This window comes from Schistocerca americana, chromosome X (assembly GCF_021461395.2).
Source record: "Schistocerca americana isolate TAMUIC-IGC-003095 chromosome X, iqSchAmer2.1, whole genome shotgun sequence".
NCBI lineage: Eukaryota > Metazoa > Arthropoda > Insecta > Orthoptera > Acrididae > Schistocerca > Schistocerca americana.
This window is the reverse complement of record NC_060130.1, coordinates 30,241,936-30,266,167: the sequence shown is the minus strand read 5'-3', so window position 1 is coordinate 30,266,167 and position 24,232 is coordinate 30,241,936.

Sequence of the window (24,232 nt, the reverse complement as noted above, 5' to 3'; positions counted from 1 at the left end):
TCGTCAATAAGAAGGTCAGAGGGATACAGTAAACCTGAAGTGAAGCATCGTAAACTATAACTAGTGTCACAGGTATGGTTCAAAACATAGTCAGCAAGAAGAGTCAGTCTTCTTGTACTTAAGTCGGCATTGTGCCTTTTGTATCTAATTCCGTTGCAACTTCTGTGTTTCATCGTCAATAAGTAGGTCCAAATGATTCATTAAACCTGGAGTGAAGCATCGGAATCTATAACTAGTGTCACAGGGACGGTTCAAAACATAGACAGTAAGATGAGACAGTATTCTTGTACTTTAGTCGTCATTGTGCCTTTTGAATTTAATTCCGAAGCAATTTCTGTGTTTCATCGTCAATAAGAGTGTCAGAGGGATACAGTAATCCTGAAGTTAAGCATCGGAATCTATGACTAGTGTCACAGGAATGGTTCAAAACATAGTCAGTAAGAAGAGTCAGACTTCTTGTACTTAAGTCGGTATTGTGCCCTTTGTATTTAATTCCTATGCAATTCCTGTGTTTCATCGTCAATAAGAAGGTTCAAAGGATACAGTAAACCTGAAGGGAAGCGTCGGAATCCTTGACTTGCGTCACAGGAATGGTGCAAATCATAGAGAGTAGGAAGAGTCAGTCTTCTTGTACTTACGTTGGCATTGTGAATTTTGCATTTAATTCCGATGCAATTTCTGTGTTTCATCGTCAATAAGAAGGTCCAATGAATACAGTAAACCTAAAGTGAAGCATCGGAATCTATAACTAGAGTCACAGGAATGGTTCAAAACATAGACTGTCAGAAGAGTCAGTCTTCTTGTACTTAAGTCGGCATTGTGCCTTTTGTATTTAATTCCGATGCAATTTCTGTGTTTCATCGTCAAAAAGAAGGTCCAAGGGATACAGTAAACCTGAAATGAACCGTCAGAATCTATAACTAGTGTCACAGGAATGGTTGAAAGCATAGACAGTAGGAAAAGTCAGTCTACATGTACTTAACTCGGCATTGTGCCTTTTGAGTTTTATTCCGATGCAATTTCTGTGTTTCATCGTCAATAAGAAGGTCCAAGGGACACAGTAAACCTGGAGTGAATCATCTGAATCCATAACTAGTGTCACAGGAATGGTTCAAAACATATACAGTAGGAAGAGTCAGTCTTCTTGTTCTTACGTCGGCATTGTGCCTTTTGTATTTAATTCCGATGCAATTTCTGTGCTTCATCGTCAATAAGAAGGTCAGAGGGATACACTAAACCTGGAGTGAAGCATCGGAGTCTATAGCTAGTGTCACAGGAATGGTTCAAAACATAGACACTAAGAAGAGTCAGTCTTCTTCTACCTAATTCGGCATTGTGCCTTTTGTATTTAATTCCGATGCGATTTCTGTGTTTCATCGTCAATAGGAAGGTCAGAGGGATACATTAAACCTAGAGTGAAGCATCGGAGTCTACAACTAGTGTCACAGGAATGGTTCAAGACATAGACAGTAAGAAGAGTCAGTCTTCTTGTAATTAATTCGGCATTGTGCCTTTTGTTTTTAATTCCGATGCGATTTCTGTGTTTCATCGTCAATAGGAAGGTCAGAGGGATACAGTAAGCCTGAAGTGAAGCATCGGAATCTATTACTAGTGTCACAGGAATGTTTCAAAACATAGCCAGTAAGAATAGTCAGTCTTCTTGTACTTAAGTCATCATTGTGCATTTTCTATTAAAATCTGATCCAATTTCTGTGTTTCATCGTCAATAGGAAGGTCCAAGGGATACAGTAAACCTGGAGTGAAGCATCGGAATCTATTACTAGTGTCACAGGAATGGTTCAAATCATAGACAGTAAGAAGAGTCAGACTTCTTTTACTTAAGTCGGCATTGTGCCTTTTGTATTTAATTCCGATGCAATTTCTGTGTTTCATCGTCAATAAGAAGGTCCAAGGGATACAGTAAACCTAGAGTGAAGCATCGGAGTCTACAACTAGTGTCACAGGAATGGTTCAAATCATAGACAGTAGGAAGAGTCAGTCTTCTTGTACTTACGTCGGCATTGTGAATTTTGCATTTAATTCCGATGCAATTTCTGTGTTTCATCGTCAATAAGAAGGTCAGAGGGATACATTAAACCTAAAGTGAAGCATCGGAATCTATAACTAGAGTCACAGGAATGGTTCAAAACATAGTCAGTAAGAAGAGTCAGTCTTCTTGTGCTTAAGTCGGCACTGTGCCTTTTGTATTTAATTGCGATGCAATTTCTGTGTTACATCGTCAATAAGAAGGTCAGAGGGATACAGTAAACCTGAAGTGAAGCATCGGAATCTATAACTAGTGTCACAGGTATGGTTCAAAACATTGTCAGTAAGAAGAGTCAGTCTTCTTGTTCATAAGTCGGCATTGTGCCTTTTGTATTTAATTCCGATGCAATTTCTGTGTTTCATCGTCAATAAGAAGGTCCAAGGGTCACAGTAAACCTGGAGTGAAGCATCGGAATCTATAACTAGTGTCACAGGAATGGTTCAAAACATAGACAGTAGGAAGAGTCAGTCTTCTTGTACTTAAGTCGGCATTGTGCCTTTTGTATTTTATTCCGATGCTATTTCTGTGCTTCATCGTCAATAAGAAGGTCGGAGGGATACAGTAAACCTGAAGTGAAGCATCGGAATCTATAGCTTGTGTCACAGGAATGGTTCATTACATACTCAGTAAGAAGAGTCAGTTTCCTTGTACTTAAGTCATCATTGTGCATTTTCTATTTAATTCTGATCAAATTTCTGTGTTTCATCGTCAATAAGAAGGTCCAAGGGATACAGTAAACCTGGAGTGAAGCATCGGAATCTATAACTAGTGTCACAGGAATGGTTCAAATCATAGACAGTAGGAAGAGGCAGTCTTCTTGTACTTACGTCGGCATTGTGAATTTTGCATTTAATTCCGATGCAATTTCTGTGTTTCATCGTCAATAAGAAGGTCAGAGGGATACATTAAACCTGAAGTGAAGCATCGGAATCTATAACTAGAGTCACAGGCATGGTTCAAAACATAGTCAGTAAGAAGAGTCAGTCTTCTTGTACTTAAGTCGACATAGTGCCTTTTGTATTTAATTCCGAAGCAATTTCTGTGTTTCATCGTCAATAAGAAGGTTTAAGGGATACTGTAAACCTGAAGTGAAGCATCGGAATCTATAGCTAGTGTCACAAGAATGGTTTAAAGCATAGTCAGAAAGAAGAGTCAGTCTTCTTGTACTTAAGTAGGCATTGTGACTTTTGTATTTAATTGCGATGCAATTTCTGTGTTTCATCGTCAATAAGAAGGTCAGAGGGATACAGTAATTCTGACGTGAAGCATCAGAATCTATAACCAGTGTCACAGGAATGGTTCAAAACGCAGACAGTAGGAAGAGTCATTCTTCTTGTACTTAAGTCGGCATTGTGCCTTTTGTATTTAATTCCGATGCAATATCTGTGCTTCATCGTCAATAAGAAGGTCAGAGGGATACAGTAAACCTGGAGTGAAGCACCGGAGTCTATAACTAGTGTCACAGGAATGGTTCAAAGCAGAGACAGTAAGAAGGGTCAGTCTTCTAGTACCTAATTAGGCATTGTGCCTTTTGTATTTAATTCCGATGCGATTTCAGTGTTTCAGCGTCAATAAGAAGGGCAGAGGTATACAGTAAGCCTGAAGTGAAGCATCGGAACTATAACTAGTGTCACAGGTATGGTTCAAAACATAGTCAGTAAGAAGAGTCAGTCTTCTTGTACTTAAGTCGGCATTGTGCTTTTGTTTTTAACTCCGATGCAATTTCTGTGTTTCATCGTCAATAAGATGGTCCAAGGGATACAGTAAACATGGAGTGAAGCAATGGAAACTATAACTAGTGTCACAGGGACGGTTCAAAAAATAGACAGTAAGATGAGTCAGTATTCTTTTACTGAAGTCGGCATTGTGCCTTTTCAATTTAATTCCGATGCAATTTCTGTGTTTCATCGTCAATAAGAAGGTCCAAGGGATACAGTAAACCTGAAGTGAAGCATCGGAATCTATAACTTGTGTCAGAGGAATGGTTCAAAACATATTTAGTAAGTAGAGTCAGTCTCCTTGCACTTAAGTCATCATTGTGCATTTTCTATTTAATTCTGATCAAATTCCTGTGTTTCATCGTCAATAAGAAGGTCCAAGGGATACAGTAAACCTGGAGTGAAGCATCGGAATCTATGACTAGTGTCACAGGAATGGTTCAAAACATAGACAGTAAGAAGAGTCAGACTTCTTTTACTTAAGTCGGCATTGTGCCTTTTGTATTTAATTCCGATGCAATTTCTGACTTCCATCGTCAATAAGAAGGTCCAAGGGATACAGTAAACCTGGAGGGAAGCATCGTAGTCTACAACTAGTGTCACAGAAATGGTTCAATACATAGACAGTAAGAAGAATCAGTCTTCTTCTACTTAATTCGGCATTGTGCCATTTGTATTAAATTTCGATGCAATATCTGTATTTCATCGTCAATAAGAAGGTCTGGGGGATACAGTAAACATGAAGTGAAGCATCGGAATCTATAATTTGTGTCACAGGAATGGTTCAAAGCATAGTCAGTAAGAAGAGTCAGTCTTCTTGTACTTAAGTCGGCATCATGCCTTTTGTATTTAATTCCGATGCAACTTCTGTGTTCCATCGTCAATAAGGAGGTCAGAGGGATACAGTAATCCCGAAGGTAAGCATCAGAATCTATAACTAGTGTCACAGGAAGGGTTCCGAGCATAGTCAGTAAGAAGAGTCAGTCTTCTTGCAGTTAATTCGGCATTGTGCCGTTTGTATTTCATTCCGATCCAATTTCTGTGTTTCATCGTCAATAGGAAGGCCCAAGGGATACAGTAAACCTGAAGTGAAGCATCGGAACTTATAACTAGTGTCACAGGAATGGTTCAAATCATACACAGTAGGAAGAGTCAGTCTTCTTGTACTTAAGTCGGCATTGTGCCTTTTGTATTTAATTCCGATGCAATTTCTGTGCTTCATCGTCAATAGGAAGGTCAGAGGGATACACTAAACCTGGAGTGAAGCATCGGAAACTATAACTAGTGTCACAGGAATGGTTCAAAACATAGACTGTCAGAAGAGTCAGTCTTCTTGTACTTAAGTCGGCATTGTGCCTTTTGTATTTAATTCCGATGCAATTTCTGTGTTTCATCGTCAATAAGTAGGTCCAAGGGATACAGTAAAACTGAAATGAACCATCGGAATCTATAACTAGTGTCACAGGAATGGTTGAAAACAAAGACAGTAGGAAAAGTCAGTCTACAAGTACTTAAGTCGGCATTGTTTCTTTTGTATTTTATTCCGATACAATTTCTGTGTATCATCGTCAATAGGAAGGTCCAAGGGACACAGTAAACCTAGAGTGAAGCATCGAAATCTATAACTAGTGTCACAGGAATTGTACAAAACATATACAGTAGGAAGAGTCAGTCTTCTTGTACGTAAGTCGGCATTGTGCCTTTTGTATTTAATTCCGATGCAATTTCTGTGCTTCATCGTCAATAAGAAGGTCAGAGGGATACACTAAACCTGGAGTGAAGCATCGGAAACTATAACTAGTGTCACAGGAATGGTTCAAAACATAGACAGTAAGAAGAAACAGTCTTCTTGTACCTAATTCGGCATTGTGCCTTTTGTATTTAATTCCGATGCGATTTCTGTGTTTCATCGTCAAAAGGAAGATCAGAGCGATACAGTAAGCCTGAAGTGAAGCATCGGAATCTAGTACTAGTGTCACAGGAATGGTTTAAACATAGCCAGTAAGAAGAGTTAGTCTTCTTGTACTTAAGTCATCATTGTGCATTTTCTATTTAATTCTGATCCAATTTCTGTGTTTCATCGTCAATAAGAAGGTCCAAGGGATACAGTAAACCTGGAGTGAAATATCGGAATCCATAACTAGTGTCACAGGAATGGTTCAAATCATAGACAGTAAGAAGAGTCAGACTTCTTTTACTTAAGTCGACATTGTGCCTTTTGTATTTAATTCCGATGCAATTTCTGTGTTTCATCGTAAATAAGAAGGTCCAAGGGATACAGTAAACCTAGAGTGAAGCATCGGAGTCTACAACTAGTGTCACAGGAATGGTTCAAGACATAGACAGTAAGAAGAGTCAGTCTTCTTGTACTTAATTCGGCATTGTGCCTATTGTATTTATTTCCGATGCAATTTCTGTGTTTCATCGTCAATGAGAAGGTCAGAGGGATACAGTAAACGTGAAGTGAGGCATCGGAATCTATAACTAGTGTCACAGGAATGGTTCAAAACATAGTCAGTAAGAAGAGTCAGTCTTCTTGTACTTAAGTCGGCATTGTGCCTTTTGTAATTAATTACGATGCAATTTCTGTGTTTCATCGTCAATAAGAAGGTCCAAGGGATGCATTAAACCTGGAGTGAAGCATCGGAATCTATAACTAGTGTCACAGGAATGGTTCAAATCATAGACAGTAGGAAGAGTGAGTCTTCTTGTACTTACGTCGGCATTGTGAATTTTGCATTTAATTCCGATGCAATTTCTGTGTTTCATCGTCAATAAGAATGTCAGAGGGATACATTAAACCTAAAGTGAAGCATCGGAATCTACAACTAGAGTCACAGGAATGGTTCAAAACATAGTCAGTGAGAAGGGTCAGTCTTCTTGTACTTAAGTCGGCATTGTGCCTTTTGCATTTAATTGCGATGCAATTTCAGTGTTTCATCGTCAATAAGAAGGTCGGAGGAATACAGTAAACCTGAAGTGAAGCATCGCAATCTATAACTAGTGTCACAGGTATGGTTCAAAACGTTGTCAGTAAGAAGAGTCAGTCATCTTGTACATAAGTCGGCATTGTACCTTTTGTATTTAATTCCGATGCAATTTTTGTGTTTCATCGTCAATAAGAAGGTCCAAGGGACACAGTAAACCTGGAGTGAAGCATCGGAATCTATAACTAGTGTCACAGGAATGGTTCAAAACATAGACAATAGCAAGAGTCAGTCTTCTTGTACTTAAGTCGGCATTGTGCCTTTTGTATTTAATTCCGATGCAATTTCTGTGCTTCATCGTCAATAAGAAGGTCAGAGGGATACAGTAAACCTGGAGTGAAGCATCGGAGTCTATAACTAGTGTCACAGGAATGGTTCAAAACATAGACTGTAAGAAGAGTCAGTCTTCTTGTACCTAATTCGGCATTGTGCCTTTTGTATTTAATTCCGATGCGATTTCAGTGTTTCATCGTCAATAAGAAGGTCAGAGGGATACAGTAAGCCTGAAGTGAAGCATCGGATCTATAACTAGTGTCACAGGTATGGTTCAAAACATAGTCAGTAAGAAGAGTCAGTCTCCTTGTACGTAAGTCATCATTTTGCATTTTCTATCTAATTCTGATCAAATTTCTGTGTTTCATCGTCAATAAGAAGGTCCAAGGGATACAGTAAAGCTGGAGTGAAGCATCGGAATCTATAACTAGTGTCACAGGAATGGTTCAAAACATAGACACTAAGAAGAGTCAGACTTCTTTTACTTAAGTCGGCATTGTGCCTTTTGTATTTAATTCCGATGCAATTTCTGTGTTTCATCGTCAATAAGAAGGTCAGAGGGATACAGTAATCCCAAAGTTAAGCATCAGAAACTATAACTAGTGTCACAGGAATGGTTCAAAGCATAGTCAGTAAGAAGAGTCAGTCTTCTTGCAGTTAATTCGGCATTGTGCCGTTTGTATTACATTCCGATCCAATTTCTGTGTTTCATCGTCAATAAGAAGGTCCAAGGGATACAGTAAACCTGAAGTGAAGCATCGGAATTTATAACTAGTGTCACAGGAATGGTTCATATCATAGACAGTAAGAAGAGTCAGCCTTCTTGTACTTAAGTCGGCATTTTGAAGTTTGTATTTAATTCCGAAGCAATTTCTGTATTTCATCGTCAATAAGAAGGTCAGAGGGATACAGTAAACCTAAAGTGAAGCATCGGAATCTATAACTAGTGTCACAGGAATGGTTCAAAACATAGACTGTCTGAAGAGTCAGTCTTCTTGTACTTAAGACGGCATTGCGCCTTTTGTATTTAATTCCGATGCAATTTCTATGTTTCATCGTCAATAAGAAGGTCCAAGGGATACAGTAAACCTGAAATGAACCATCGGAATCTATAACTAGTGTCACAGGAATGGTTGAAAACATAGACAGTAGGAAAAGTCAGTCTACATGTACTTAAGTCGGCATAGTGCCTTTTGTATTTTATTCCGATGCAATTTCTGTGTTTCATCGTCAATAAGAAGGTCCAAGGGACACAGTAAACCTGGAGTGAAGCATCGAAATCTATATCTAGTGTCACAGGAATGGTACAAAACATATACAGTAGGAAGAGTCAGTCTTCTTGTACTTAAGTCGGCATTGTGCCTTTTGTATTTAATTCCGATGCAATTTCTGTGCTTCATCGTCAATAAGAAGGTCAGAGGGATACAGTAAGCCTGAAGTGAAGCATCGGAATCTATTACTAGTGTCACAGGAATGGTTTAAACATAGCCAGTAAGAAGAGTTAGTCTTCTTGTACTTAAGTCATCATTGTGCATTTTCTATTTAATTCTGATCCAATTTCTGTGTTTCATCGTCAATAAGAAGGTCCAAGGGATACAGTAATCCTGGAGTGAAACATCGGAATCTATAACTAGTGTTACAGGAATGGTTCAAATCATAGACAGTAAGAAGAGTCAGACTTCTTTTACTTAAGTTGGCATTGTGCCTTTTGTATTTAATTCCGATGCAATTTCTGTGTTTAATCGTAAATAAGAAGGTCCAAGGGATACAGTAAACCTAGAGTGAAGCATCGGAGTCTACAACTAGTGTCACAGGAATGGTTCAAGGCATAGACAGTAAGAAGAATCAGTCTTCTTGTACTTAATTCGGCATTGTGCCTATTGTATTTAATTCCGATGCAATTTCTGTGTTTCATCGTCAATGAGAAAGTCAGAGGGATACAGTAAACCTGAAGTGAAGCATCGGAATCTATAACTAGTGTCACAGGAATGGTTCAAAACATAGTCAGTAAGAAGAGTCAGTTTTCTTGCACTTAAGTCGACATTGTGCCTTTTGTAATTAATTACGATGCAATTTCTGTGTTTCATCGTCAATAAGAAGGTCCAAGGGATGCATTAAACCTGGAGTGAAGCATTGGAATCTATAACTAGTGTCACAGGAATGGTTCAAACATAGTCAGTAAGAAGGGTCAGTCTTCTTGTACTTAAGTCGGCATTGTGCCTTTTGCATTTAATTGCGATGCAATTTCTGTGTTTCATCGTCAATAAGAAGGTCGGAGGGATACAGTAAACCTGAAGTGAAGCATCGGAATCTATAACTAGTGTCACAGTATTGGTTCAAAACGTTGTCAGTAAGAAGAGTCAGTCTTCTTGTACATAAGTCGGCATTGTACCTTTTGTATTTAATTCGGATTCAATTTCTGTGTTTCATCGTCAATAAGAAGGTCCAAGGGACACAGTAAACCTGGAGTGAAGCATCGGAATCTATAACTAGTGTCACAGGAATGGTTCAAAACATAGACAGTAGCAAGAGTCAGTCTTCTTGTACTTAAGTCGGCATTGTGCCTTTTGTATTTAATTCCGATGCAATTTCTGTGCTTTATCGTCAATAAGAAGGTCAGAGGGATACAGTAATCTTGAAGTTAAGCATCAGAATCTATAACTAGTGTCACAGGAATGGTTCAAAGCATAGTCAGTAAGAAGAGTCAGTCTTCTTGCAGTTAATTCGGCATTGTGCCGTTTCTATTTCATTCCGATCCAATTTCTGTGTTTCATCATCAATAAGAAGGTCCAAGGGATACAGTAAACCTGAAGTGAAGCATCGCAATTTATAACTAGTGTCACAGGAATGGTTCAAATCATAGACAGTAGGAAGAGTCAGCCTTCTTGTACTTAAGTCGGCATTGTGAATTTTGTATTTAATTCCGATGCGATTTCAGTGTTTCATCGTCAATAAGAAGGTCAGAGGGATACAGTAAGCCTGAAGTGAAGCATCGGAATCTAATACTTGTGTCACAGGAATGGTTTAAAGATAGCCATTCAGAAGAGTTAGTCTTCTTGTACTTAAGTCATCATTGTGCATTTTCTATTTAATTCTGATCCAATTTCTGTGTTTCATCGTCAATAAGAAGGTCCGAGGGATACAGCAAACCTGGAGTGAAACATCGGAATCTATAACTAGTGTCACAGGAATGGTTCAAATCATAGACAGTAAGAAGAGTCAGACTTCTTTTACTTAAGTCGGCATTGTGCCTTTTGTATTTAATTCCGATGCAATTTCTGTGTTTAATCGTAAATAAGAAGGTCCAAGGGATACAGTAAACCTAGAGTGAAGCATCGGAGTCTACACTAGTGTCACAGGAATGGTTCAAGGCATAGACAGTAAGAAGAGTCAGTCTTCTTGTACTTAATTCGGCATTGTGCCTATTGTATTTAATTCCGATGCAATTTCTGTGTTTCATCGTCAATGAGAAGGTCAGAGGGATACAGTAAACCTGAAGTGAAACATCGGAATCTATAACTAGTGTCACAGGAATGGTTCAAAACATAGTCAGTAAGAAGAGTCAGTCTTCTTGTACTTAAGTCGACATTGTGCCTTTTGTAGTTATTTACGATGCAATTTCTGTGTTTCATCGTCAATAAGAAGGTCCAAGGGATGCATTAAACCTGGAGTGAAGCATTGGAATCTATAACTAGTGTCACAGGAATGTTTCAAACATAGTCAGTAAGAAGGGTCAGTCTTCTTGTACTTAAGTCGGCATTGTGCCTTTTGCGTTTAATTGCGATGCAATTTCTGTGTTTCATCGTCAATAAGAAGGTCGGAGGGATACAGTAAACCTGAAGTGAAGCATCGGAATCTATAACTAGTGTCACAGGTATGGTTCAAAACGTTGTCAGTAAGAAGAGTCAGTCTTCTTGTACATAAGTCGGCATTGTACCTTTTGTATTTAATTCCGATTTAATTTCTGTGTTTCATCGTCAATAAGAAGGTCCAAGGGACACAGTAAACCTGGAGTGAAGCATCGGAATCTATAACTAGTGTCACAGGAATGGTTCAAAACATAGACAGTAGCAAGAGTCAGTCTTCTTGTACTTAAGTCGGCATTGTGCCTTTTGTATTTAATTCCGATGCAATTTCTGTGCTTCATCGTCAATAAGAAGGTCAGAGGGATACAGTAAACCTGGAGTGAAGCATCGGAGTCTATAACTAATGTCACAGGAATGGTTCAAAACATAGACAGTAAGAAGAGTCAGTCTTCTTGTACCTAATTCGGCATTGTGCCTTTTGTATTTAATTCCGATGCGATTTCAGTGTTTCATCGTCAATAAGAAGGTCAGAGGGATACAGTAAGCCTGAAGTGAAGCATCGGATCTATAACTAGTGTCACAGGTATGGTTCAAAACATAGTCAGTAAGAAGAGTCAGTCTTCTTGTACTTAAGTCGGCATTGTGCCTTTTGTATTTAATTCCGATGCGATTTCAGTGTTTCATCGTCAATAAGAAGGTCAGAGGGATACAGTAAGCCTGAAGTGAAGCATCGGAATCTATAACTAGTGTCACAGGAATGGTTCAAAACATAGACACTAAGAAGAGTCAGACTTCTTTTACTTAAGTCGGCATTGTGCCTTTTGTATTTAATTCCGATGCAATTTCTGTCTTTCATCGTCAATAAGAAGGTACAAGGGATACAGTAAACCTGGAGTGAAGCATCGTAGTCTACAACTAGTGTCACAGGAATGGTTCAAGACATAGACAGTAAGAAGAATCAGTCTTCTTGTACTTAATTCGGCATTGTGCCTTTTGTATTTAATTCCGATGCAATATCTGTGTTTCATCGTCAATAAGAAGGTCAGAGGGATACAGTAAACCTGGTGTGAAGCATCGCAATCTATAACTTGTGTCACAGGAATGGTTAAAAACATAGTCAGTAAGAAGAGTCAGTCTTCTTGTACTTAAGTCGGCATTGTGCCTTTTGTATTTAATTCCGATGCAATTTCTGTGTTTAATCGTCAATAAGAAGGTCAGAGGGATACAGTAATCCCGAAGTTAAGCATCAGAATCTATAACTAGTGTCACAGGAATGGTTCAAAGCAGAGTCAGTAAGAAGAGTCAGTCTTCTTGCAGTTAATTCGGCATTGTGCCGTTTCTATTTCATTCCGATCCAATTTCTGTGTTTCATCGTCAATAAGAAGGTCCAAGGGATACAGTAAACCTGAAGTGAAGCATCGCAATTTATAACTAGTGTCACAGGAATGGTTCAAATCATAGACAGTAGGAAGAGTCAGCCTTCTTGTACTTAAGTCGGCATTGTGAATTTTGTATTTAATTCCGATGCGATTTCAGTGATTTATCGTCAATAAGAAGGTCAGAGGGATACAGTAAGCCTGAAGTGAAGCATCGGATCAATAACTAGTGTCACAGGTATGGTTCAAAACATAGTCAGTAATAAGAGTCAGTCTTCTTGTACTTAAGTCGGCATTGTGCCTTTTGTATTTAATTCCGATGCAATATCTGCGTTTCATCGTCAATAAGATGGTCCAAGGGATACAGTAATGCTGGAGTGAAGCATCGGAAACTATAACTTGTGTCACAGGAATGGTTAAAAACATAGTCAGTAAGAAGAGTCAGTCTTCTTGTACTTAAGTCGGCATTGTGCCTTTTGTATTTAATTCCGATGCAATTTCTGTGTTTCATCGTCAATAAGAAGGTCAGAGGGATACAGTAATCCCGAAGTTAAGCATCAGAATCTATAACTAGTGTCACAGGAATGGTTCAAAGCATAGTCAGTAAGAAGAGTCAGTCTTCTTGCAGTTAATTCGGCATTGTGCCGTTTGTATTTCATTCCGATCCAATTTCTGTGTTTCATCGTCAATAAGAAGGTCCAAGGGATACAGTAAACCTGAAGTGAAGCATCGGAATTTATAACTAGTGTCACAGGAATGGTTCATATCATAGACAGTAAGAAGAGTCACCCTTCTTGTACTTAAGTCGGCATTGTGAAGTTTGTATTTAATTCCGAAGCAATTTCTGTGTTTCATCGTCAATAAGAAGGTCCAATGGATACAGTAAACCTAAAGTGAAGCATCGGAATCTATAACTAGTGTCACAGGAATGGTTCAAAACATAGACTGTCCGAAGAGTCAGTCTTCTTGTACTTAAGTCGGCATTGTGGGTTTTGTATTTAATTCCGATGCAATTTCTGTGTTTCATCGTCAATAAGAAGGTCCAAGGGATACAGTAAACCTGAAATAAACCATCGGAATCTATAACTAGTGTCACAGGAATGGTTGAAAACATAGACAGTAGGAAAAGTCAGTCTACATGTACTTAAGTCAGCATTGTGCCTTTTGTATTTTATTCCGATGCAATTTCTGTGTTTCATCGTCAATACGAAGGTCCAAGGGACACAGTAAACCTGGAGTGAAGCATCGAAATCTATAACTAGTGTCACAGGAATGGTACAAAACATATACAGTAGGAAGAGTCAGTCTTCTTGTACTTAAGTCGGCATTGTTCCTTTTGTATTTAATTCCGATGCAATTTCTGTGCTTCATCGTCAATAAGAAGGTCAGAGGGATACACTAAACCTGGAGTGAAGCATCGGAAACTATAACTAGTGTCACAGGAATGGTTCAAAACATAGACAGTAAGAAGAAACAGTCTTCTTGTACCTAATTCGGCATTGTGCCTTTTGTATTTAATTCCGATGCGATTTCTGTGTTTCATCGTAAAAAGGAAGGTCAGAGGGATACAGTAAGCCTGAAGTGAAGCATCGGAATCTATTACTAGTGTCACAGGAATGGTTTAAACATAGCCAGTAAGAAGAGTTAGTCTTCTTGTACTTAAGTCATCATTGTGCATTTTCTATTTAATTCTGATCCAATTTCTGTGTTTCATCGTCAATAAGAAGGTCCAAGGGATACAGTAAACCTGGAGTGAAACATCGGAATCTATAACTAGTGTCACAGGAATGGTTCAAATCATAGACAGTAAGAAGAGTCAAACTTCTTTTACTTAAGTCGGCATTGTGCCTTTTGTATTTAATTCCGATGCAATTTCTGTGTTTCATCGTAAATAAGAAGGTCCAAGGGATACAGTAAACCTAGAGTGAAGCATCGGAGTCTACAACTAGTGTCACAGGAATGGTTCAAGGCATAGACAGTAAGAAGAGTCAGTCTTCTTGTACTTAATTCGGCATTGTGCCTATTGTATTTAATTCCGATGCAATTTCTGTGTTTCATCGTCAATGAGAAGGTCAGAGGGATACAGTAAACCTGAAGTGAAGCATCGGAATCTATAACTAGTGTCACAGCAATGGTTCAAAACATAGTCAGTAAGAAGAGTCAGTCTTCTTGTACTTAAGTCGACATTGTGCCTTTTGTAATTAATTACGATGCAATTTCTGTGTTTCATCGTCAATAAGAAGGTCCAAGCGATGCATTAAACCTGGAGTGAAGCATCGGAATCTATAACTAGTGTCACAGGAATGCTTCAAATCATAGACAGTAGGAAGAGTGAGTCTTCTATTACTTACGTCGGCATTGTGAATTTTGCATTTAATTCCGATGCAATTTCTGTGTTTCATCGTCAATAAGAATGTCAGAGGGATACATTAAACCTAAACTGAAGCATCGGAAACTATAACTAGAGTCACAGGAATGGTTCAAACATAGTCAGTAAGAAGGGTCAGTCTTCTTGTACTTAAGTCGGCATTGTGCCTTATGCATTTAATTGCGATGCAATTTCTGTGTTTCATCGTCAATAAGAAGGTCGGAGGGATACAGTAAACCTGAAGTGAAGCATCGGAATCTATACCTAGTGTCACAGGAATGGTTCAAAACATAGTCAGTAAGAAGAGTCAGTTTTCTTGCACTTAAGTCGACATTGTGCCTTTTGTAATTAATTACGATGCAATTTCTGTGTTTCATCGTCAATAAGAAGGTCCAAGGGATGCATTAAACCTGGAGTGAAGCATTGGAATCTATAACTAGTGTCACAGGAATGGTTCAAACATAGTCAGTAAGAATGGTCAGTCTTCTTGTACTTAAGTCGGCATTGTGCCTTTTGCATTTAATTGCGATGCAATTTCTGTGTTTCATCGTCAATAAGAAGGTCGGAGGGATACAGTAAACCTGAAGTGAAGCATCGGAATCTATAACTAGTGTCACAGTATTGGTTCAAAACGTTGTCAGTAAGAAGAGTCAGTCTTCTTGTACATAAGTCGGCATTGTACCTTTTGTATTTAATTCGGATGCAATTTCTGTGTTTCATCGTCAATAAGAAGGTCCAAGGGACACAGTAAACCTGGAGTGAAGCATCGGAATCTATAACTAGTGTCACAGGAATGGTTCAAAACATAGACAGTAGCAAGAGTCAGTCTTCTTGTACTTAAGTCGGCATTGTGCCTTTTGTATTTAATTCCGATGCAATTTCTGTGCTTTATCGTCAATAAGAAGGTCAGAGGGATACAGTAATCTTGAAGTTAAGCATCAGAATCTATAACTAGTGTCACAGGAATGGTTCAAAGCATAGTCAGTAAGAAGAGTCAGTCTTCTTGCAGTTAATTCGGCATTGTGCCGTTTCTATTTCATTCCGATCCAATTTCTGTGTTTCATCATCAATAAGAAGGTCCAAGGGATACAGTAAACCTGAAGTGAAGCATCGCAATTTATAACTAGTGTCACAGGAATGGTTCAAATCATAGACAGTAGGAAGAGTCAGCCTTCTTGTACTTAAGTCGGCATTGTGAATTTTGTATTTAATTCCGATGCGATTTCAGTGTTTCATCGTCAATAAGAAGGTCAGAGGGATACAGTAAGCCTGAAGTGAAGCATCGGAATCTAATACTTGTGTCACAGGAATGGTTTAAAGATAGCCATTCAGAAGAGTTAGTCTTCTTGTACTTAAGTCATCATTGTGCATTTTCTATTTAATTCTGATCCAATTTCTGTGTTTCATCGTCAATAAGAAGGTCCGAGGGATACAGTAAACCTGGAGTGAAACATCGGAATCTATAACTAGTGTCACAGGAATGGTTCAAATCATAGACAGTAAGAAGAGTCAGACTTCTTTTACTTAAGTCGGCATTGTGCCTTTTGTATTTAATTCCGATGCAATTTCTGTGTTTAATCGTAAATAAGAAGGTCCAAGGGATACAGTAAACCTAGAGTGAAGCATCGGAGTCTACACTAGTGTCACAGGAATGGTTCAAGGCATAGACAGTAAGAAGAGTCAGTCTTCTTGTACTTAATTCGGCATTGTGCCTATTGTATTTAATTCCGATGCAATTTCTGTGTTTCATCGTCAATGAGAAGGTCAGAGGGATACAGTAAACCTGAAGTGAAGCATCGGAATCTATAACTAGTGTCACAGGAATGGTTCAAAACATAGTCAGTAAGAAGAGTCAGTCTTCTTGTACTTAAGTCGACATTGTGCCTTTTGTAATTAATTACGATGCAATTTCTGTGTTTCATCGTCAATAAGAAAGTCCAAGGGATGCATTAAACCTGGAGTGAAGCATTGGAATCTATAACTAGTGTCACAGGAATGTTTCAAACATAGTCAGTAAGAAGGGTCAGTCTTCTTGTACTTAAGTCGGCATTGTGCCTTTTGCGTTTAATTGCGATGCAATTTCTGTGTTTCATCGTCAATAAGAAGGTCGGAGGGATACAGTAAACCTGAAGTGAAGCATCGGAATCTATAACTAGTGTCACAGGTATGGTTCAAAACGTTGTCAGTAAGAAGAGTCAGTCTTCTTGTACATAAGTCGGCATTGTACCTTTTGTATTTAATTCCGATTTAATTTCTGTGTTTCATCGTCAATAAGAAGGTCCAAGGGACACAGTAAACCTGGAGTGAAGCATCGGAATCTATAACTAGTGTCACAGGAATGGTTCAAAACATAGACAGTAGCAAGAGTCAGTCTTCTTGTACTTAAGTCGGCATTGTGCCTTTTGTATTTAATTCCGATGCAATTTCTGTGCTTCATCGTCAATAAGAAGGTCAGAGGGATACAGTAAACCTGGAGTGAAGCATCGGAGTCTATAACTAATGTCACAGGAATGGTTCAAAACATAGACAGTAAGAAGAGTCAGTCTTCTTGTACCTAATTCGGCATTGTGCCTTTTGTATTTAATTCCGATGCGATTTCAGTGTTTCATCGTCAATAAGAAGGTCAGAGGGATACAGTAAGCCTGAAGTGAAGCATCGGATCTATAACTAGTGTCACAGGTATGGTTCAAAACATAGTCAGTAAGAAGAGTCAGTCTTCTTGTACTTAAGTCGGCATTGTGCCTTTTGTATTTAATTCCGATGCGATTTCAGTGTTTCATCGTCAATAAGAAGGTCAGAGGGATACAGTAAGCCTGAAGTGAGGCATCGGAATCTATAACTAGTGTCACAGGAATGGTTCAAAACATAGACACTAAGAAGAGTCAGACTTCTTTTACTTAAGTCGGCATTGTGCCTTTTGTATTTAATTCCGATGCAATTTCTGTCTTTCATCGTCAATAAGAAGGTACAAGGGATACAGTAAACCTGGAGTGAAGCATCGTAGTCTACAACTAGTGTCACAGGAATGGTTCAAGACATAGACAGTAAGAAGAATCAGTCTTCTTGTACTTAATTCGGCATTGTGCCTTTTGTATTTAATTCCGATGCAATATCTGTGTTTCATCGTCAATAAGAAGGTCAGAGGGATACAGTAAACCTGGTGTGAAGCATCGCAATCTATAACTTGTGTCACAGGAATGGTTAAAAACATAGTCAATAAGAAGAGTCAGTCTTCTTGTACTTAAGTCGGCATTGTGCCTTTTGTATTTAATTCCGATGCAATTTCTGTGTTTAATCGTCAATAAGAAGGTCAGAGGGATACAGTAATCCCGAAGTTAAGCATCAGAATCTATAACTAGTGTCACAGGAATGGTTCAAAGCAGAGTCAGTAAGAAGAGTCAGTCTTCTTGCAGTTAATTCGGCATTGTGCCGTTTCTATTTCATTCCGATCCAATTTCTGTGTTTCATCGTCAATAAGAAGGTCCAAGGGATACAGTAAACCTGAAGTGAAGCATCGCAATTTATAACTAGTGTCACAGGAATGGTTCAAATCATGGACAGTAGGAAGAGTCAGCCTTCTTGTACTTAAGTCGGCATTGTGAATTTTGTATTTAATTCCGATGCGATTTCAGTGATTTATCGTCAATAAGAAGGTCAGAGGGATACAGTAAGCCTGAAGTGAAGCATCGGATCAATAACTAGTGTCACAGGTATGGTTCAAAACATAGTCAGTAATAAGAGTCAGTCTTCTTGTACTTAAGTCGGCATTGTGCCTTTTGTATTTAATTCCGATGCAATATCTGCGTTTCATCGTCAATAAGATGGTCCAAGGGATACAGTAATGCTGGAGTGAAGCATCGGAAACTATAACTTGTGTCACAGGAATGGTTAAAAACATAGTCAGTAAGAAGAGTCAGTCTTCTTGTACTTAAGTCGGCATTGTGCCTTTTGTATTTAATTCCGATGCAATTTCTGTGTTTCATCGTCAATAAGAAGGTCAGAGGGATACAGTAATCCCGAAGTTAAGCATCAGAATCTATAACTAGTGTCACAGGAATGGTTCAAAGCATAGTCAGTAAGAAGAGTCAGTCTTCTTGCAGTTAATTCGGCATTGTGCCGTTTGTATTTCATTCCTATCCAATTTCTGTGTTTCATCGTCAATAAGAAGGTCCAAGGGATACAGTAAACCTGAAGTGAAGCATCGGAATTTATAACTAGTGTCACAGGAATGGTTCATATCATAGACAGTAAGAAGAGTCACCCTTCTTGTACTTAAGTCGGCATTGTGAAGTTTGTATTTAATTCCGAAGCAATTTCTGTGTTTCATCGTCAATAAGAAGGTCCAATGGATACAGTAAACCTAAAGTGAAGCATCGGAATCTATAACTAGTGTCACAGGAATGGTTCAAAACATAGACTGTCCGAAGAGTCAGTCTTCTTGTACTTAAGTCGGCATTGTGGGTTTTGTATTTAATTCCGATGCAATTTCTGTGTTTCATCGTCAATAAGAAGGTCCAAGGGATACAGTAAACCTGAAATAAACCATCGGAATCTATAACTAGTGTCACAGGAATGGTTGAAAACATAGACAGTAGGAAAAGTCAGTCTACATGTACTTAAGTCAGCATTGTGCCTTTTGTATTTTATTCCGATGCAATTTCTGTCTTTCATCGTCAATAAGAAGGTCCAAGGGACACAGTAAACCTGGAGTGAAGCATCGAAATCTATAACTAGTGTCACAGGAATGGTACAAAACATATACAGTAGGAAGAGTCAGTCTTCTTGTACTTAAGTCGGCATTGTTCCTTTTGTATTTAATTCCGATGCAATTTCTGTGCTTCATCGTCAATAAGAAGGTCAAAGGGATACACTAAACCTGGAGTGAAGCATCGGAAACTATAACTAGTGTCACAGGAATGGTTCAAAACATAGACAGTAAGAAGAAACAGTCTTCTTGTACCTAATTCGGCATTGTGCCTTTTGTATTTAATTCCGATGCGATTTCTGTGTTTCAACGTCAAAAGGAAGGTCAGAGGGATACAGTAAGCCTGAAGTGAAGCATCGGAATCTATTACTAGTGTCACAGGAATGGTTTAAACATAGCCAGTAAGAAGAGTTAGTCTTCTTGTACTTAAGTCATCATTGTGCATTTTCTATTTAATTCTGATCCAATTTCTGTGTTTCATCGTCAATAAGAAGGTCCAAGGGATACAGTAAACCAGGAGTGAAACATCGGAATCTATAACTAGTGTCACAGGAATGGTTCAAATCATAGACAGTAAGAAGAGTCAAACTTCTTTTACTTAAGTCGGCATTGTGCCTTTTGTATTTAATTCCGATGCAATTTCTGTGTTTCATCGTAAATAAGAAGGTCCAAGGGATACAGTAAACCTAGAGTGAAGCATCGGAGTCTACAACTAGTGTCACAGGAATGGTTCAAGGCATAGACAGTAAGAAGAGTCAGTCTTCTTGTACTTAATTCGGCATTGTGCCTATTGTATTTAATTCCGATGCAATTTCTGTGTTTCATCGTCAATGAGAAGGTCAGAGGGATACAGTAAACCTGAAGTGAAGCATCGGAATCTATAACTAGTGTCACAGCAATGGTTCAAAACATAGTCAGTAAGAAGAGTCAGTCTTCTTGTACTTAAGTCGACATTGTGCCTTTTGTAATTAATTACGATGCAATTTCTGTGTTTCATCGTCAATAAGAAGGTCCAAGGGATGCATTAAACCTGGAGTGAAGCACCGGAATCTATAACTAGTGTCACAGGAATGCTTCAAATCATAGACAGTAGGAAGAGTGAGTCTTCTATTACTTACGTCGGCATTGTGAATTTTGCATTTAATTCCGATGCAATTTCTGTGTTTCATCGTCAATAAGAATGTCAGAGGGATACATTAAACCTAAACTGAAGCATCGGAAACTATAACTAGAGTCACAGGAATGGTTCAAACATAGTCAGTAAGAAGGGTCAGTCTTCTTGTACTTAAGTCGGCATTGTGCCTTATGCATTTAATTGCGATGCAATTTCTGTGTTTCATCGTCAATAAGAAGGTCGGAGGGATACAGTAAACCTGAAGTGAAGCATCGGAATCTATACCTAGTGTCACAGGTATGGTTCAAAACGTTGTCAGTAAGAAGAGTCAGTCTTCTTGTACATAAGTCGGCATTGTACATTTTGTATTTAATTCCGATGCAATTTCTGTGTTTCATCGTCAATAAGAAGGTCCAAGGGACACAGTAAACCTGGAGTGAAGCATCGGAATCCATAACTAGTGTCACAGGAATGGTTCAAAACATAGACAGTAGCAAGAGTCAGTCTTCTTGTACTTAAGTCGGCATTGTGCCTTTTGTATTTAATTCCGATGCGATTTCAGTGTTTCATCGTCAATAAGAGGGTCAGAGGGATACAGTAAACCTGGAGTGAAGCATCGGAGTCTATAACTAGTGTCACAGGAATGGTTCAAAACATAGACAGTAAGAAGAGTCAGTCTTCTTGTACCTAATTCGGCATTGTGCCTTTTGTATTTAATTCCGATGCGATTTCAGTGTTTCATCGTCAATAAGAAGCTCAGAGGGATACAGTAAGCCTGAAGTGAAGCATCGGATCTATAACTAGTGTCACAGGTATGGTTCAAAACATAGTCAGTAAGAAGAGTCAGTCTTCTTGTACTTAAGTCGGCATTGTGCCTTTTGTATTTAATTCCGATGCAATTTCTGTGTTTCATCATCAATAAGATGGTCCAAGGGATACATAAAGCTGGAGTGAAGCATCGGAAACTATAACTAGTGTCACAGGAATGGTTCAAATCATAGACAGTAGGAAGAGTCAGCCTTCTTGTACTTAAGTCGGCATTGTGAATTTTGTATTTAATTCCGATGCGATTTCAGTGTTTCATCGTCAATAAGAAGGTCAGAGGGATACAGTAAGCCTGAAGTGAAGCATCGGATCTATAACTAGTGTCACAGGTATGGTTCAAAACATAGTCAGTAAGAAGAGTCAGTCTTCTTGTACTTAAGTCGGCATTGTGCCTTTTGTATTTAATTCCGATGCGATTTCAGTGTTTCATCGTCAATAAGAAGGTCAGAGGGATACAGTAAGCCTGAAGTGAAGCATCGGAATCTATAACTAGTGTCACAGGAATGGTTCAAAAGATAGACACTAAGAAGAGTCAGACTTCTTTTACTTAAGTCGGCATTGTGCCTTTTGTATTTAATTACGATGCAATTTCTGTCTTTCATCGTCAATAAGAAGGTCCAAGGGATACAGTAAACCTGGAGTGAAGCATCGTAGTCTACAACTAGTGTCACAGGAATGGTTCAAGACATAGACAGTAAGAAGAATCAGTCTTCTTGTACTTAATTCGGCATTGTGCCTTTTGTATTTAATTCCGATGCAATATCTGTGTTTCATCGTCAATAAGAAGGTCAGAGGGATACAGTAAACCTGGTGTGAAGCATCGGAATCTATAACTTGTGTCACAGGAATGGTTAAAAACATAGTCAGTAAGAAGAGTCAGTCTTCTTGTACTTAAGTCGGCATTGTGCCTTTTGTATTTAATTCCGATGCAATTTCTGTGTTTCATCGTCAATAAGAAGGTCAGAGGGATACAGTAATCCCGAAGTTAAGCATCAGAATCTATAACTAGTGTCACAGGAATGGTTCAAAGCATAGTCAGTAAGAAGAGTCAGACTTCTTGCAGTTAATTCGGCATTGTGCCGTTTCTATTTCATTCCGATCCAATTTCTGTGTTTCATCGTCAATAAGAAGGTCCAAGGGATACAGTAAACCTGAAGTGAAGCATCGCAATTTATAACTAGTGTCACAGGAATGGTTCAAATCATAGACAACAGGAAGAGTCAGCCTTCTTGTACTTAAGTCGGCATTGTGAATTTTGTATTTAATTCCGATGCGATTTCAGTGATTCATCGTCAATAAGAAGGTCAGAGGGATACAGTAAGCCTGAAGTGAAGCATCGGATCTATAACTAGTGTCACAGGTATGGTTCAAAACATAGTCAGTAAGAAGAGTCAGTCTTCTTGTACTTAAGTCGGCATTGTGCCTTTTGTATTTAATTCCGATGCAATTTCTGTGTTTCATCGTCAATAAGATGGTCCAAGGATACAGTAATGCTGGAGTGAAGCATCGGAAACTCTAACTAGTGTCACAGGGACGGTTCAAAACATAGACAGTAAGATGAGTCAGTATTCGTTTACTTAAGTCGGCATTATGCCTTTTCTATTTCATTCCGATGCAATATCTGTGTTTCATCGTCAATAAGAGGGTCCAAGGGATACAGTAATCCCGAAGTTAAGCATCAGAATCTATAACTAGTGTCACAGGAATGGTTCAAAGCATAGTCAGTAGGAAGAGTCAGTGTTCTTGCAGTTAATTCGGCATTGTGCCGTTTGTATTTCATTCCGATCCAATTTCTGTGTTTCATCGTCAATAAGAAGGTCCAAGGGATACAGTAAACCTGAAGTGAAGCATCGGAATTTATAACTAGTGTCACAGGAATGGTTTAAGTCATAGACAGTAGGAAGAGTCAGCCTTCCTGTACTTAAGTCGGCATTGTGAATTTTGTATTTAATTCCGATGCAATTTCTGTGTTTCATCGTCAATAAGAAGGTCCAATGGATACAGTAAAGCTAAAGTGAAGCTTCGGAATCTATAACTAGTGTCACAGGAATGGTTCAAAACATAGACTGTCAGAAGAGTCAGTCTTCTTGTACTTAAGTCGGCATTGTGCCTTTTGTATTTAATTCCGATGCAATTTCTGTGTTTCATCGTCAATAAGAAGGTCCAAGGGATACAGTAAACCTGAAATGAACCATCGTAATCGATAACTAGTGTCACAGGAATGGTTGAAATCATAGACAGTAGGAAAAGTCAGTCTACATGTACTTAAGTCGGCATTGTGCCTTTTGTATTTAATTCCGATGCAATTTCTGTGCTTTATCGTCAATAAGAAGGTCTGAGGGATACACAAAACCTGGAGTGAAGCATCGGAGTCTATAACTAGTGTCACAGGAATGGTTCAAAACATAGACAGTAAGAAGAGTCAGTCTTCTTGTACCTAATTCGGCATTGTGCCTTTTGTATTTAATTCCGATGCGATTTCTGTGTTTCATCGTCAATACGAAGGTCCAAGGGATACAGTAAACCTGAAGTGAAGCATCGGAATCTATAACTGGTGTCACAGGAATGGTACAAAACATAGACAGTAGCAAGAGTCAGTCTTCTTGTACTTAAGTCGGCATTGTGCCTGTTGTATTTAATTCCGATGCAATTTCTGTGTTTCATCGTCAATAAGAAGGTCCAAGGGACACAGTAAACCTGGAGTGAAGCATCGGAATCTATAACTAGTGTCACAGGAATGGTTCAAAACATAGACAGTAGGAAGAGTCAGTCTTCTTGTACTTAAGTCGGCATTGTGCCTTTTGTATTTAATTCCGATGCAATTTCTGTGCTTTATCGTCAATAAGAAGGTCTGAGGGATACACAAAACCTGGAGTGAAGCATCGGAGTCTATAACTAGTGTCACAGGAATGGTTCAAAACTTAGACAGTAAGAAGAGTCAGTCTTCTTGTACCTAGTTCGGCATTGTACCTTTTGTATTTAATTCCGATGCGATTTCTGTGTTTCATCGTCA